This window comes from Macrobrachium nipponense, chromosome 27 (assembly GCF_015104395.2).
Source record: "Macrobrachium nipponense isolate FS-2020 chromosome 27, ASM1510439v2, whole genome shotgun sequence".
NCBI classification, from domain to species: domain Eukaryota; kingdom Metazoa; phylum Arthropoda; class Malacostraca; order Decapoda; family Palaemonidae; genus Macrobrachium; species Macrobrachium nipponense.
Window position 1 is genome coordinate 32,672,705 of NC_087216.1, and position 18,926 is coordinate 32,691,630.

The 18,926-nt window shown below is 36.4% G+C and overlaps 1 long non-coding RNA gene across 1 annotated transcript; it reads left to right on the forward strand.

The window, feature by feature from the left end:
* Positions 1-3,579: 3,579 nt before the first annotated feature.
* On the forward strand, positions 3,580-18,874 carry LOC135200583 (uncharacterized). Its single transcript, XR_010311329.1, has 3 exons — positions 3,580-3,708; positions 6,541-6,641; positions 18,761-18,874. It is a non-coding gene; the product is annotated as an uncharacterized LOC135200583 (long non-coding RNA).
* Positions 18,875-18,926: the final 52 nt, after the last annotated feature.

The following is an 18,926-nucleotide window of genomic DNA, read 5'->3' on the forward strand; positions in this document are numbered from 1 at the left end:
TTAACTTCAACAGGGCATAGTAATGATCCAACATGGCCAGGGCTAATTCAGGATCATGTAAGTTGTCTACTGTCTGCTTCAGATATTCCTGGTTCGAAACAACTTCCTGGTCGTCCATCTTGTGTCTCTGTCAGCGCCATGGAACGGGAATGAGTGCCAAATTCTCACCACCCGCTTAAATATACAATCAGTCATGTTTACGACACAGTTGCGTGCGTCGGCATGTGTCTTACATATGACGTAATTGACTTCACGCCAGTCACCGTCCGCCAAAAAAAAAAAAAAAATGTTAAAAGTGGGCGTGTCGTGAATCTCATCTCAACATATGTAATGCTGTCGTAATTGTACATTGCGTACATCGTACTGGCGTCCTAATCAGCTGATTTTTTTCCCTTTTTTTGCGGCCCAAGGCCCACCACGACTGACGCCAAACCTTTGGCCAAAGCAAGTAGTTATGCCGGTAGCGGTCTTGAATCGGCGATGTGTGATTTCACTTTAATAAAAAGCTGACCAGAGCTCGACTATGAATTATTATATGAGTTGACCTTTGCAGCCTCATTTACAATTGACTCACTCCCACCTTCACAAGTCAAAAATGGTACTCGGGAGAAACAGAACTCCATTATTCCCTATAGTGATTCGAATTATCTATAAGAATGCGATAACGATTTATTGTACAGATCTGTCATTATACTTAGGTAAAAAAATTCCAGTGTCCACTTTTAATACTATAATGTTGCGTATTAGGTTGATCGATTAAATACATTTACAGTATCTATCTTTAAAAGTTTTCCTTTTATCTAATATCAACAATTATTATTACTAAGAGAAGCGACACCATATAATAATAATAATAATAATAATAATAATAATAATAATAATAATAATAATAATAATAATAATAATAATAATAATAATAAAAGATCTTTTGTCGCACCTCAGTGAGACCTAAAAGCTTACTATATAATTAGTTAGTCAATATTCATGCAAATAACACATAAATATGTGCAGCCATTAGCGATTACATTCAGTAATTAGTGCACAGGTGAGATGCCAAACGCAGGTGTGAAAATCTCTCTCTCTCTCCTTTGAAATATCAGTATTATTTATGTGATCTACCAAGAAACATCTATCAACTAAACCCAACAGTTTTATGCCACGTATTCACAGAATTGCAGGATTATTTTATTTATTTATGTTAGGTAGAAAGCAGAAGTGAATTTTCTAATTAGTATTAAAAGTTTGGGAGTACTGGTAGGAAAGTGACAGAAATATGAGTGCTTTTTGCTGTGAACGATCGGACGATGGAAAGCTTTGAAAATACAAACAATTTATTATTGATTAAAATAATACTCTTGGAAACAGTGACATAACAATTATTAAACCGAAATTTGACCAAATTAATATCCTAGAGACAGAAAAGGGTGCGTCAGAGGCAGAATCGAAACTGATAAGAAACTAAATGTGTGTACTTTAGTGGTAATACCCCAGTTTAATAGTACCTAGCGCAAGCCATTTTATATTTGAATCTAACGCTGAAATAACGAACTGACACTGTTTAAGTGAAATTATATATATATATTATATAAATATATATATATATTATATATATATAATATTATATATATATATATTTATATATATCTCTAATATTAATTTATCTATATTATATTTATTATATATATATATATATATTTTTGTTAAATATATATTAATATATATATATATATATATATATATAAGTCATTTAATATCCAATTCACTCTATCTCGGAATTAATATATTTTCACATATGTTAACCGAAGGGGAATTTTTTAGCTGATAATAATTTTGTCCCCTCGTGGGTTCGAACCAGCACCTAGCGGAGAGAGGAGAAATCAGGACTTCGGTGACGTTATCGATTCGGTTAACACATGAAAATATATTAATTCCGAGGTAGAGTGAATTGGATATTAAAGGACATTTGTAGCTCGATGTATGTATATGAATCACGGTGATGTGATAAAGATTCACATATATTAGACATATACGTTTATATGTATGTATTTATACATGCTTATGTGTACAGTATAATATATATACAGTGGTCGAAATCAGGGTGCTAGTAACTTTAACAATATTAAGGATGGTAAGTTTGGGTCTGATAGATAACATTTTTTACACTAACTGTAGGGGAAGCGGACAGAACCAGTCACTTAGTCATTAATTGCTGTTGATATTACTGTATGCCATCTGTACTCTATTTGTTTTAGTTTTCTGATAACTAATGAGATGGCTTTGTCTGTCCGCTCGCACTTTTTCTGTTCGCCTTCATATATTAAAAGCTACTGAGGCTAGAGGGCTGCAAATTGGTATGTTCATCATCCACCCTCCAATCATCAAACATACCAAATTGCAGCTCTCTAGTCTCGGTATATGGTATTTTATTTAAAGTTAAATTTAGCCATGATCGTGCATCTGGCACCAGTATAGGTATCAACAATACAAGCCACCAGCGGACCGTGGCTGAGGCCACTACCGGACAGAAAACTCAATTGCGCCTGAGAATCTTCGGTGCATTTTTACTCGTTTTCTTTTAATCTGGCGAAAATGTACCTTAACGTATGCGGTGACTTGACTATAAGTTGAATGTATCATTCCAAATAACATTGTTATATGTCATTAAGTAGTACTTGTTGATCCGGATGAAAGCTCATTTAACAACCTCTTTAAACTTACGTTATGTCTGTTTACTATCGAGTCGAGACCATGAACGAGATAATAATTATGTTCCTGTCCTCAGTTACACAGCGCGGTTGCGTCAACGTCTTGAACTTTTCCGGATGCACAGTTTTTGCCCGCAGAACTTTTTCTTTTTTCTTATACTTGTTAACATAAGTAGGAAACAAAGCTCACCAAATGTTCCGTGGGATTTCTAATGATCCAAATTTTGTATGGACTGGATTCTACTTCGAAAGCGGAATTGATGAGCGAAATAATATGGGGAAGTAATACGAACATCCAACTATATCTTGTGGCAGGAGAAAAGTGATGCCGAAACACGGAAATGTGGCCTCCGGTGCGGAAGTTTAAATGCACAAGATGATCATGTGCAGACGTGGCGTTTTTATTATACTACCGCCCACACGAAGTGTGGAAAAATGTCCACTCTCTTTTTAGGGGTTTATTGTGGTCAGATGTTTCTTATATTATGTGATTCATTGACCTATACTCTGTTTTTTTTTTCATCTGTCCACCCGCCTGTGGTGTTTGCGTATGGGAACACTGCGTCCCGGGCTTTAGATAGGTTAGCTATGTGTAAGTTTTAGGTAAATAAAAGGATATCTGGGTGTACATTTGCAACTGAAAAGTGTTTTAATAATGTACTGTACGCGAATTACACCGTTAATATTCGATACCAGATATTGTTATTATTGTTGAATGTAAGCTGAATGTAACTATCTAAAGCCCGGGACGTAGTGTTACCATACGCAGACACCATAGGCGGGTGGACAGACGGGAAAAAACCGAGTATAGTGAATTCTCAGTCATTTGCATATTTATATACGTTTATATTATTATAAAAATGACTGAATGAAGAGCTATTAAGGATTGACTGTTTACGCCGAATCATGAAGCAGCAGAATTCGATCAAGGAGCGACGTCTTGATTGACACGTCGAATACAGACGACCACAAAGTGATAGCTTCAGGTTTCCATCTAATTAAGGTAACTTAAATATACTCAAAATTGTTTTAATACGCGTAAAATATTATTAACTTAATAATGGAAGTTTCTGAGAAATGATCTTTATACTGTAGAGGAAAGCATGTATCGTTTTATATACGTTACGATGGTTGAATGAATGTAAAATTTAGGAGAGCGTGGAAATCACAGTTGTGGAAATGTGCCACACTATACTTTGTTTTTTTCCATCTGTCCATCTGCCTGTGGTGTTTTCGCATGGTAACACTGCGTCCCGGGCTTTAGATAGTTACGTTCAGCTCACATTCAACAATTATAATAATATCCTATTTCGAAAATTAACGGTGTAATTCGCATACAGTAAATTATTAAAACACTTTTCAGTTACAAATGTACACCCAGATATCCTTTTATTTAACCTAACACTTACACACAGCGTAACTATTTACCGGGACGCAGTGTTACCATACACAAACACCATAGGCGGATGGACAGATGAAAAAAAACAGAGTATAGTCCGAGAACAGTAGTTTCCTGGATTTGGTGCTTTGCAAAGCGCAGTGCTGTATTACTTTTGAGGTTATATATGCACTTCAGTTGTTCTGTGGATTTCCGTAGGCAAGTTAACTAAATGCCCATATCATTCATAGCTTTTCTTAATAACTGTTAGTGTCTATATATAGTACTAACGTCTAAAATGTAGGCCTATGCTGCATTGGCCTTTTGGATAAATACAAAATATATCTTTTAAAAAATAGGCTTATCAGTACATATGACACAGTTACTTAAAATATTCTATACTCTGTTTTTTTTCATCTGTCCATCCGCCTATGGTGTTTGTGTATGGTAACACTGCATCCCGGTAAATAGTTACGCTGTGTGTAAGTGTTAGGTTAAATAAAAGGATATATGGGTGTACATTTGCAACTGAAAAGTGTTTTAATAATTAACTGTATGCGAATTACACCGTTAATATTCGAAATAGGATATTATTATAATTGTTGAATGTGAGCTGAACGTAACTATCTAAAGCCCGGGACGCAGTGTTACCATGCGAAAACACCACAGGCATACCAAAGTGCAGCCTTCTAACCCCATTATTATTATTTTTTTTATTTATTTATTTAAGGTTTTTGGCGCATATTATTTTCACTTTTATGACATCAGTACTCCGAGTACTGATGTTTTGTGGTTTTTTGTCTGATAACGTGGTCAAATAGTGATATCTGGCATCTCTATGGCCACACTGACTTCGACCACACCTTTCTTTGTAAAAAAAAAAAAAAAAAAAAAAAAAAAAAAAAAAAAAAAAAAAAAAAAAAAAAAAACACACACACTTCATAACTTTGCTTCAAATTTTGGTACTTAAGCTTGGATAATGAAAAAACTACCATAAATAAAATATAGATACTAAATATAATTTTTAAGAAAAATTCAATTCTTCAATAACGAAAGTTTAATCACGTATCAAAATGCGTAAAGTCCAATCGAATATCCATCACCACCTCTGATAGTCAACTATGACAATTACGGAGGCAAATAATGTGGATGCAATTGCATTGGCAACACTGAGTGTGGTCACGGCGGCAACACTATTTTCAGTAGTTCTGTGTAGAAGTCTGGTGACAAAAGTGTTCTCTGCTTGTTCCAGAGCAAGTTCCGCTGCCTCCACTTTAGAGTTTGGCAAGGTCGTATTTAGTAAACTTTGAAAGCAGAAACTTTGCGCAGTTAGATTGACTGGTCTGTGTTTACAGGGGCAGTTACTTCCGTAAGTGTGATAAACGTTGCAGATACTCGAGTAATTATTGCTCAGGTTCACATATATCCACGGGCTAGTTGTTATATCATTCTTATCATTCGTGTGCGAAGGGTTTTACACATCTTAATCGCGTGAGGTATCATTCTTGGGATGTTGAATTATCTGTGAAAGGTAAATCTGGTCTAAATGCTCTTCTCATCAGTTTCAATTGAAATGTATGGTGACGGTGTTTTCTCTGTTATTTATTAATTATATTTACGGTTTATCAAAGCAGTGTTTTGGTAGGGAAAAAAAAAAAAAAAAAAAAAAAAAAAAAGTAAATTACGGGTGACTTAAAAGTTTATAAATACGCACAAACACATATATGTATACATACATGTATATATATATATATGTGTGTATATATATATGTATATAATATATATATATATATGTATATATATATATATATATATATATTATATATATATATATATATATAATATATATATATATTATATATATATATATGCAGGAAGGTTGGGGCATCTGGAACGCCGTAGATTTAATATAAATAGGATGGAGAAAAGCCAGCGTAGCATCATACATGTATTTTCCAAATTTTCGAGAGTTTGGGTCTCATCATCAGGGCTGTAAAATATACAAATTAAAAAAAAAGACTCAGTAAAAAATGGAACAAGATAAAATTTAATATAATAATTTAAAAAATGAACTAAAAAAATATATAAAAAATTTAAAAGTGCAGAATGCTTAAGTTAGTACCTATCTCTATGGAGTTAAAAAAACTGAGTGACGTTGTCTGGTTTGGAAAGGAGGACGTCAGCTATGCTATATATAGAACTGTGGAAGAAGTCTGACCATTTAATGGGGGCACAAGTTGTTTGATTGTTAACGACTCCAAAACAGAGAGAGCATACATGTATGATGCTACGTTGGCTTTTCTCCATCCTATTTATATTATATATATATAATCATACAAACACGCGCGCACTTAGAATCTACTAATAACTTTTTAAGAATATGCGTGTATACCCGTAATAACCACAGTGCCCTCTTAACTTCTCTATTCTTCACATTTTGAACACTCTGGTCACTAGAGCCGAAGAACCAGTGGAAGAAGCAAATGAAGAAATTCTAACGCCCGGTCCGAGAAGAATCAAGCCCACATCCAGACTACCAGAATGAAGTAGTATAAAAGGTACGTGTATGAACATTCCCAAATGGGAACGGGTTTCACAGTCATGCTGCAGCCCATCACAGTTGACTATAGTAGATTCACATCAACCGTGCATGTGATGTCTAGGCCAGTCCCTTACGACGCTCCTGATTGGCTGTTGATAAGCCAATCACACGGCTGGAAACTCTCAGTCTCTTTCGAGAGTTCACATAGGCGGGGTGTATGTTTCACCTCTCCTGAAAGACGTATACCTCAGGAGAGAGATTGAACATATATCCTGCCTATGTGAACTCTCGAGAGTGACTGGAGTTTCCGATCCTGTCATTGACTTATCAACAGCCAATCAGGAGCGTCGTGAGGGACTAGCCTAGACATCAAATGCACGGCTGATGTGAATCTACTATAGCTACCATGTACAGTTCCTTGCTAAGGCCGATAGAGACACAGTGAGATTTAATAGAATGTATGTCAACGTATTCCTGTCTCACACGTAATCTTGTGGTTTTCTTCTTTTAACAACATTCAGTCTGGACTTTCTTCACTACCCATCACCCTCAAGTTCTGCACATAACTAACTCTCGAAATTCTATGCTTCTTCCTCTCACAATCCGGTGGGTCCGAAGTTCGACTCTCGGCTCGGCCAGCGCGGAATCAGAGGAATCTATTTCTGGCGATAGAAATTCATTTCTCGGTTCTCAGCCACGTAAAAATATCTCATCCTTCGGGCCAGCCCTAGCTAGGAGAGCTGTTAATCAGCTCAGTGGTCTGCTAAAATTAAGATATACTTAACTTTTTTCCTCTTACAAATTCACTTCTTCCACGCATCTCTACCTTTTTCACCTGTTTAATCTTCTTGTTACAACAAAACAAATCTACGTCAGCAACTTATGTTAATAGCTTCAACCAATTTTTTTTTTTTATTGGCTTGCAACAACCTCGGTTCACTTCCAAATCGGCAATTCACCTCTTCCCTCATCAAACCATTACGCAAATACCGATACAAAACAACAGGGTTCATTCTTCCACCACCCTTAATAACAATCATTGTTCTATCATCCTCATTTACATGTACCCGTGCAACCTCTCCCTCATTTCTCCTTTCGCAAACGCTTCCAGAGTCTTTCACAACTGACTGCATTTCCTTTTACATCTCCCCAGTTAGTACTACAGCATCCGAAAACATCAGTCATATATATATATATATATATATATATATATATATATATATATAGATATATATATATATATATATATATATATGTAATAGTGTGGCACAGTGTCGTCATTACAAAAGGCAATAACTTAATAATACTTAAGAAAAAGGCACGAAACGGATAATAAGAGAAGAAAAAGGGAAAGGGAATACGATAATGATTTTTCTTAGCGAAGGGATTTTGTTACTCCAAACATTGGGCTTTTAGCCATTAGACATCTGGTTTTCATCTCCCCCAAAAGGCCTCTGTCCGTACCAGCGATTAGTGACCAACAAGAGATTATAGCCGATGAGGGATATCGCCCAGGCATATTCGAGAAATTGGAAACTACTCTCATTAGCGCCTATGACTAATCGCCGTTCCCCTCGTGAACAGGTCAGAGAGAGCCATCTGGCATACGTTAAAAAGGAATTCTATGACCCGTTGTTCAAAGGAGGGGAGTGCCGAACTCTTAAGTGCTCCACCCTCCCAAATATAGGCCTCTAGTATCGACGAATCAAAAGCCATGAGTGTTGGTCATAAGACAGCCCAAAAGGGGTATCAACGAATGACCTATGAGGTTACCAAGGGATACGCCCCTAAGAAGCCAGGACATGAAGAAGGAGGCGTATACAAATTCAAAGCCTACGAATTACTGTAGAAGACCTGACAGGAAGGCGGTCTCGTATGAAGTTAATAGCCACTAAGACACAAAAAGTCTTTCAGAAAATGCCACACAGTCAGAATCCAAAAAATCCAAAGGCGGGGCTAAGGAGATTTCAACTGAACAAAAAGGCGAGACAGAGAGAAAAGAGAGCAGAGAAAAAAGGGGAACAGAGAAGCCAAGAGAGAGAACAACCGGGGAGCCTGAGGGGAGAACTGCAGTGGCATGGCCGTGAAACAGAGAAAGACAGAAGAATCCCCAGAAGAAGAACAGGTGCAAAAGTGTGGTGTGCGAAGCAATCAAAGACAGTGAAAGTGACAATCAATACTTAGTAAAATTCCCTCGTGCCTATAGACTCGTAATTGCAACAAGTGCCAATTAAGTTTTATCAGTCCAAAAGCCCAGTAACTCAGGAGGTGGAAAAACTTTGTAAGAACCCCTAACGAAGAATAAACCTATGTTAAGAAAATATCAATCTTCATTTCTCATCCAAAATCGAAAATAACCGCCCTTTTTAGCTAATTCAGCAAGGTAAGAAAAATTTATATAAGTCAAATTCTCCAAAGTATAGCCTCCAGTGTCGGCACACGTTACCTTAGATCTGTGCAAAGAAAGTAAGTACCGTCACAGATTTATTGGTGGCAGCGGTGGGATACGATGAGATAAAGATTGATATAGTGACAAGATTAATTGAAGTCGAGCGGTAAGGATAGGAAGAGACAAAAGAGACAGCAAAGAAATGGTGATTAGCGACACGAATGACAGTTAAAGACAGCGGCCGCGAAAGGGAATCAAAAGTTTAGCGTCGGCATAAGAGATTTCAATCCATTCACGCCACTCGAAAAAGAAAGTTCTCCCCAAAGACAGTTACCAGTGCTTCCCCAAACCAACATAGCAAGGACAGTTACCGAGTTGTAACAATAAAAGCGCTCCAAAAAAAGCCACCCACACTTTGCGAAAGTAAAACTCCACTCTGAAGAACAAGAACAGTCGTTCCACTAGAAGAACAAGATGTCGAAAGCATGAAGAAAAATATCAAGAGGAAAGAAAACGATCCCGAAAACGCAACAGTCAACGCAATCGAGAGAGAGAGAGAGAAGTCCCCTTCCCGCAGACGTAACAACGCATCATTCAACGCGCTGGTAGGCGAACGCAAGCGGTCAGACGTAACCCCGGATGTCGAAGACGACGAAGGAAGTTAAGTCCAAAATAAAAATCCCCACACTTACATAACATTAAACTCTATTAAAAGTAAATTACGCGATTAACATTTCAGTTAGACAATTTCTGGTATTTCAAGATTAAAAGATTTTCACTCTGAACTCTTTTTTTGGCAACGAAACCTTACGATATTTCTTCATTTTACTAATTATAACTAATCAGCTACTAAGACCTTTTCCCGAACATTTGTATTTACTAACCAATAACTTTAAATTTTAATTTGAATTTTGATTGTGTCATTTTATGTTATTTTTTTGTGATTTTGGTTGTTTTGTGATTTCTTGTACTTTGTTTTTTTTTTTTTTTTTTTTTTAAGTATTTGCTTTTTACTTTTATTCGTTACGTCGAATGAATGTTTACTTGTTTTTATTTTGTTTGTTTAGGATAACAAGGGTAATTCACGGGAGGCCTCTCGTTAGCGTACACTTTACGGTCAGTTCAGTATCGTTTTACCAGTACTGTTAAGAGGGTTTTGTTGTTGCTTAAGAATCGCTTACCGGTAACGTAAGACTTTGAGAATATTTCTGGGAAAATTCTTTTATTTTATTTTGGTGATCGAATACTTAAGTAAACATAATTTATTGTTATTATCATTATTTTTCTTTCGGGATATTACTGTCATAACTTTGATACTTATAATGATACTCAGTACTTAAGAAAATTTCCACTAATGAGTCGATGGTCAAAGGGAGACCGACTCCTTATCAGAACGTAAGAACGCTTGTGCTCACGAGAAGTCAAACAAGGAATTTAACCATGCCGGAAGGTACACAGTCCGCGAATTCGAGCGCAGCAGTAATGGGAACACATAAGGGACATGTGATTAATCACATAGCTAAATTTTGCGGAAGAAAGAACGGTCAGTTAGCTTGTAACTTAGAGAACTGGATAGAGCAGGTGGAGACACGCCTAGATAGCATAACGGGGACAGATAGAGAAAAGCTTATTGAAGCCAAGAGTTATCTTGTTTATTTGGAACCGGAGGAGACTTAGAACGATACGTCCACTCCGAGACTTACCGAGATCTTAAGAATTGGGAAGAATTGAAACGGTATTTTAGGAAGGTTTATTCCACAGTTGGTGAAAGAGATCCAGTTACTAGCTTGGCAAGGATAGTGCGTCAATTTAAGTTAGACGAAAGACGTTATCAAGAGTTTAGCTCTCAGTTGTATAACAATATGAATGAATGGGGTAACTTCATGGAATCCACAGGTTGGATAGAGGTAGAAGGAAACAAGCAAAAAATGCTAATGAGTCATGTTAAAAAAATATTTAGACTAGCAATAATGATTGGAAGCCTGCCAACGGAAGTTATTGCAAGGATGACCCGTAAGTGGGAGACATCCGATGATGTAGCAGAGATTGAAGAGGAGGAAACAAAAATCCTAGGTAGAAGACCTGAAGGGAATCCTATATACAGACCTTTAGTCGCTATAGGACAAAAAGAAAAGGGTCCAAATAGATCTAGGACACCATCTAGAAATCAGAATAAGATGCCAGGTAAATCTTCTCAAGGAGGATTTTCGACAGTCACGTGTTATAACTGTCAGAAGAGAGGACATTATGCCAGTGACTGCCGAGGGATAGCCTTCTGTCCTTTCCATAAGAGAACAGGACATAGTGCTCGAGTATGCAGAAATAAATTTGTTTCAGCTCCTAGAGGTAGATCTCAGTCGAGAGGCAGAAGTAGAAACAATAGTCAATCTCCCCCAGCTAGAGAAAATAGAGATTCCGTCCCAAATAGATATCCCAATCAAACAGCAAGTATAGGGTATCAACCAGCTCAGTCAATGTCGGACGACGCAATGGGAAATTTTCTGCTTACTGGTACAATGAATCTTCCTCTATAACAGAGAGAACGTCCGGAATGTCAAGGCTAAGCCCAGCTACACAGGTTAGCAAAGTTGATGTAGGAAATGAATATAATTATAGACCATTATTTCCAGCACATGTCGGTCTAGAGAAACCTATTATTACATTCTTTGATACAGGTAGTCCCAAGAATATAATGTCAGAAAAGGTGTATCGGTTGTATTTTTCTCACTTAAGTTTGAACCCAGCAGTAGATTGTAGAATCACAGACGTCCAGGGTAATGATATCCACGTAATTGGACAGTTAGATTTTCCATTTAGGCTAGGAAGAATTGCTCTAAGAGAAAATGTTCTGGTAGCCAGAGATATACAATTAACTTTTGCTCATTTGCTGATAGGTTATCCAACTATGGCTAGACAAGGGATAAGCATTGATGCTCCTAGAGAACAACTAGTGATTAACAACGGTCATGAGATTTCTAGAATACCAATATGCAAGTCAATTAAAAGAAGCCAAACTCAAGAGAATCCCACGATGAAAGGTATTTTATAGAAGGATAAGACGGAGGGAAGATATCCAGAATGCATCACGAGTTCACAACAGATCATTAACCTCTTAGAATCAAATCAATGCACTTATTTAAAGTTAGAGAGGGAATTAAGACTTAAACCAGGAGAAAGTACGTGGGTAGAATGTACAGTAAATCCAATTTTTGAAGGAAAGGAAATTCTCACGCTTACTGAAAAGTCGCAAGTAAACGGAATACATTATTCTTCTAGTTTACATGAAGTCAGACAGGGCAAAATAGCGTTACAGATTACGAATAACAGAGGAGGAAAGGTTAAGTTAACACCAGGTACAGAGATAGGCTTAGCAGAAGTATACTCCATACCTATCCGAGTTGTAGAAAGGGAAACGGTAGCAGCAATCAGTAAAGGAAATGAAAATTATGCTCAGGACATAAAACTGAGAAGAGCTAAGATAGGATCTCATTTAAAGGACATTAAGGAAAACCAAGTTAGAGAAGAATTCATAGACTTATTGTGCGAATATAATGATATAGTCGCTCTAGACGGCGACACCTTGGGAAATACACGCGAAATAACGCACAAGATAGACATTCCAGAAGAAGGAATTAGATATAACCTAAGAAATAGAAGAGTCACTTTTCAGTGAAACAGAAGAACAAACCCATTAATTCACCCCATTATTCCCATGTATTTATTTGATTTCTTTATTGCTAAGTTTACCTTCATCGGTCGACTTAGGAATAATCTTTTATTGTTACAATTCTTACTTTAATTAGTTGGTTTGTAGCAATTTTTTTTGAGTTATGTGCACTAACTTCAAATTTATTTTGACTTGAAGGGAAATATTTGGGTATGTAAGAAACAGTTCAATGCGCAGTATAAGAATTTCAAGACGTATATTAAGTTTAATCGTTCCATGAGAACATTCTTAGAAGTAAAAGAATAAATAAGACGGGTTAAGATAGACATTAAGAGATTTTTAAGATAAGAGAATTCGTTTTAGAAATGATCAAGATTTTGAAGGGGTAATTAATATACTTACTTTGTTCAAATCCATTAGATGTTGATTGATGATAACTTACTAATAAGATATTAATCGATGAAGACTCACTAACAAGAAGTTAATTGATGAAGACTCATTAACAAGATAGTAGTTGTTGAAACTTACTAACAAGATATTGATTGGTGAAAGCTTACTAATTGTTGTCACAGTAGAAGAAACCTACAAGTATTAACCACTAACCGGTTCCTTTAACCGAGTTGCCAATTTTGTTTTAGTATCAAGCAGTGAAGTTATATTGTTTAATGTACAAGGTTACTCAGAATTTACAGTAAGAATGACCAATGAAATTTTGCATAAACACAATACACAATCTCAGTAGGAAGTCAAGGACACACTTGTTATTGCATACAAATACACAAGGATATTTTCTCCCAGGACTTGTCTCCAAACAACAGGTCGCAGCAAACAAGAAGCCATCAAGTGTCGTCAACGAAGAACGAAATTTATTTTCCATAAAAGAAAAACGATATCCACCTAGATAGAATAGGACTGAGGACTGAACCAATCATATACTGTAAACTTGGATAGATACCATTATTTTTTGCTTCTACCATGCATTTATATAACTTATGTGACTTAAGGGCTTATGTATGTTTAACTTTCAGTTTTCTTGTTTTTGGTGATTTAGTTTTGTTTGCATTCAGTTTCATGTTTCTTAATGTGATTTACTCATATTTGAATTCACTTTGATGATTCCTTTAATTACTTAATCAAGTACTTGTTCATATTCATATTCAGTTTTTTTTTACGTTTCTCTGAATGTTACTTACTCAAGAATTTACTCATGTTTACATTCAATTTTGATTGTTGCCCTTAACGTTACTTAATCAAGGATTTGCTCATGTTTACATTCACTTTTGATGATTTTGAGTTAAAGTTTCAATATGATTTCCAAGAAGCATAAGTTAGGAGTCCTCTGGTAGGTATAATATTTGCTTCAGCTTAGATAACGCTGTCGGAGTCAGCGAGGTAGCGGGCCGAGACTGTAATAGTGTGGCACAGTGTCGTCATTACAAAAGGCAATAACTTAATAATACTTAAGAAAAAGGCACGAAACGGATAATAAGAGAAGAAAAAGGGAAAGGGAATACGATAATGATTTTTCTTAGCGAAGGGATTTTGTTACTCCAAACTTATTAGGCTTTTTAGCCATTAGACATCTGGTTTCATCTCCCCCAAAAGGCCTCTGTCCGTACCAGCGATTAGTGACCAACAAGAGATTATAGCCGATGAGGGATATCGCCCAGGCATATTCGAGAAATTGGAAACTACTCTCATTAGCGCCTATGATAATCGCCGTTCCCCTCGTGAACAGGTCAGAGAGAGCCATCTGGCATACGTTAAAAAGGAATTCTATGACCCGTTGTTCAAAGGAGGGGAGTGCCGAACTCTTAAGTGCTCCACCCTCCCAAATATAGGCCTCTAGTATCGACGAATCAAAAGCCATGAGTGTTGGTCATAAGACAGCCCAAAAGGGGTATCAACGAATGACCTATGAGGTTACCAAGGGATACGCCCCTAAGAAGCCAGGACATGAAGAAGGAGGCGTATACAAATTCAAAGCCTACGAATTACTGTAGAAGACCTGACAGGAAGGCGGTCTCGTATGAAGTTAATAGCCACTAAGACACAAAAAGTCTTTCAGAAAATGCCACACCCAGTCAGAATCCAAAAATCCAAAGGCGGGGCTAAGGAGATTTCAACTGAACAAAAAGGCGAGACAGAGAGAAAAGAGAGCAGAGAAAAAAGGGGAACAGAGAAGCCAAGAGAGAGAACAACCGGGGAGCCTGAGGGGAGAACTGCAGTGGCATGGCCGTGAAACAGAGAAAGACAGAAGAATCCCCAGAAGAAGAACAGGTGCAAAAGTGTGGTGTGCGAAGCAATCAAAGACAGTGAAAGTGACAATCAATACTTAGTAAAATTCCCTCGTGCCTATAGACTCGTAATTGCAACAAGTGCCAATTAAGTTTATCAGTCCAAAAGCCCAGTAACTCAGGAGGTGGAAAAACTTTGTAAGAACCCCTAACGAAGAATAAACCTATGTTAAGAAAATATCAATCTTCATTTCTCATCCAAAACGATAACCCTTTTTAGCTAATTCAGCAAGGTAAGAAAAATTTATATAAGTCAAATTCTCCAAAGTATAGCCTCCAGTGTCGGCACACGTTACCTTAGATCTGTGCAAAGAAGTAAGTACCGTCATATATATGTATATATATGTATATATGATATATATATAGATATATATATAATATATATATATATATATACATATATATATATATATTTGTTTACTGGGCTTCCAACAAATTGCTTTTACTACGATAGCTTGAAGGCTAAAGAGGAAAATTTACCAGCAATACAGAAAAAATACACTTTATTGAGGGGGTAATTGAAAAACGAACGTAAAAATCTAAATTTATTACAAGAAGTTACTTACACACGTCCTCGAATTATTGGCTGAGGGTACAGTCACACACACTTACACCTCCCATTCAAACTCACAGTTAACCTTCACTCAAACGATAGTTAGAGGGAAAGTGCCGAGGAGAAGGGAGAAAAACAACTTCCGCACTACGTCAGTAATAAGTGAGAGATGAAGAAAGAAGAAAATTCTTAACCTAACTGAACACAATATCTACAATAAAGTACCATTACATATATATGTTCCCACGGTTCGGACAAAAACCCAAATCTCAGCACTGCAGTAGTTTAACAAACGAGTGATAGTTTCCGGCTTATTAGTCGTCCCAGGACACTATTGCCCATCCACAAGGAAAGGAGTCTATTCTTGGATAAAAAGAAGGCACATAATCGGAAGCTTACTCTTCTTCATGACCAAAAGGCCTCCTAACGACTCTCAGAAGATCACGAGATGATTCTGGAGGCGTCACCATAACAGTAGTCGATAAAACTCAAGATGTGGGCGATGACGATGGCCTCGGTACACTTACTACCACAGCCACAAAAGAGGGTCAGGTGTATGCATCCAGCGACATTGATGCATCAGCAGCAGATGAGTCCATACGAAGCAAGACGTCCAACCAAATACAGCAGATAGCAATGGTGCAAGGTGGTGATCACCACACTAATCAACTAGCCGTGAGAAAGGGCGAGAACTTCTCTAAAGGAGAGCCGAAAGCAATCTTCCCTCCATCCAGACGAAAAATATGTAAATCGCCTCTTAAACAGTCAAACGTGGCAGGAGGCAGAAGATGAAACAACCAAAGCACTCGTACATGAAAGTAAAGAGAGCTTTTCACGGGCGGAGTACCATTAGCAAATAACAACATTCGGTGGGGAAGAGCAACGATAGAAAACTCAAACCAAGAATTCGAGGCTCAAGTGAACTGATAGAATATTGACAGCAATTAATAAACAAATGTTTACTTTAATGGAGCCACGAGATAAAACTTAAGTAGCTGATATTACAATATATATATATATATATATAAAATATATATATATATATATATATATATATATATATATATATATATATATATATATATATATATATATATATATATATATATATATATATATATATATATATATATATATATATGTATACACACACACACATATATTATATATATATATATATATATATATATACTATATATATATGAATTTTTTATTTCATCACCGTGATTCATACACATATATCAAGCTACAAATATCCTTTAATATGCAATTCGCTCTAAATCGGAATAAATATATTTTCAAATAATAATAATATTATGTTGACTGTTGGCCGAGTCGATAATATCACTGAAGTCCTGATTTTTCCTGTGTCCGCGGGCCGCTGGTTCGAACCCACGAGAGGACGAAATTATTAACTAATTATATTCTCCTTCGGTTAACGTATGTGAAAAAATGTTCATTCCGAGGCAGAGCGAATTGGATATTAAAGGACATTTGTAGCTTGATGCACGTATATTCATACTTATATGTACGAAAATTATATACAGTTATGTTCACAGTTAAATTGCCTTGTTATGTTTTCGGTCATTGGAATCGCAAGTGAAATTTGTTCTTTCTTTCGTTCTGAATTCAGATCCGCAGGAAAATTAATTATCAAATGGGCTCAGAGAGAGAGAGATACCACTGATATTGCATACTATGTATATGCGGTACATGTACCATAAAAATTCTGTGATCTCAGTAAGAGAGAGAGAGAGAGAATTGCTTTCTTAATAGCCAAAATAAGAATTTTATAAGCCCCTGAACAACTTTATCTAATACATAAACCTCTAAAGACTTCACAAGTATATTTATATATTATATTATTGCCGATGAATGGTCATTAATCGTAAGAATTCAGTACTCTGTAGGTTACTACAAATCTTTTTAGGCCATATTTAAAAGAGAACTTTTCGTCGATCCGTCGCAATGTTGTTTTTTCATACACATGTGAACATTAAAATAGACTCCTTAGCAAAGTCATTTATTTTCATTCATAGAGGCTTACAAGTCATACAAACACCTTTTCTTTTTTTTATTATTCCCACCAAATGACTACGACATTTCCATTTCAGCACTAAACTTTGATGCTTTACAAGCAATAGAAGCAAAGAATTAACACTTTAAACTACTGTAGCTGGACACTGACATTCACCTCATCGGAGAAGGAACTACACTTTGTTTTTTTTTTCCGTCCACCCGACTCTCCACGGGCGGGTGGACAGATGGAAAAAAAAAAACAGAGTATAGTTGGCTTCATAAATATATCCGATCGAAGTTGTTCAGGTGTCTGACAGACACCAAATGCATACATTAAATGTTATTACCCTTAATGGTCGCCGAATGAATACGAGCGATTACTTTTTAATGAGGCCAAAAGAGAGTAGGCTACACGAGGAAACGATCTCTGAAAGATGGATGATGGAGTATCAGGAAAAGTCTGTCAACGGCTGACGGAAGAGAAAATTAGCCGCTAACCGGACGGTGAAACGAAATAACTCCGCCAAGACTTCGACAACATTTAGTGTTGTCGAAGTATTACTATTATTTGCATACTCATAAGGTCTAAAATGACATAATTTTTTTCTGTACTGTGTAACATGCAAATTACTTATTATTTTACATTTTCATTCTGATAAATAAATCATAAATATCCTATACTAAAATTCATGGCGGTTCATCTTTTATTCAACAAGTTCTATTTCAGATATGAAAGTATATAATGTGTTGTTTTCATCTGGAACCATCCCTGTTACGGAAAACGGCCTACTGGTAACAAATGAATAAATAAATAAGAGAACATAAGTGCGATGAAATGAAAGTAAGAGTAAATAGGTGGTTTAATCATTAGAAGACAAGACATTTAATAATAAAAACAAATTAAGATGGTGAAACAAACGCAAAACTCTCAATTGGAAGCTGTGAACATCATCCATGAATGGTCGTAAAAATTCCAGGAATAAAGGTTTCACTTTCAGTAACGAGCATCTTTTAGCTTCCTGCTTGCGTGGTCTACCTCGCGTATTCATGAAAATATTGCCACCAAAAGTCCAAAATTAAACTGTAGCCAGGCTCAAGAATTGCCTTATTCAATGAAAACAGTTTCATCCATGTGTAAGTTCAAAGATCAAAACTAAACATTGGGTTCAGAATCCACTCGGGTAATAGTATCTTTCCCATATGCCATCAGGGATCTACGGTGCCTGCCATAGCATCAATAACAACCAAAGACTATAACAACGACGAGTGTTCTCACGTGAAGGAAAATCAGCAGCATTCAACTCGAGTGGAGATGGCGAAGAAGGTGAGCCAAATATCTTATTAATTCCATCTTTTGGTAGCAGGTAAAGCAAGGT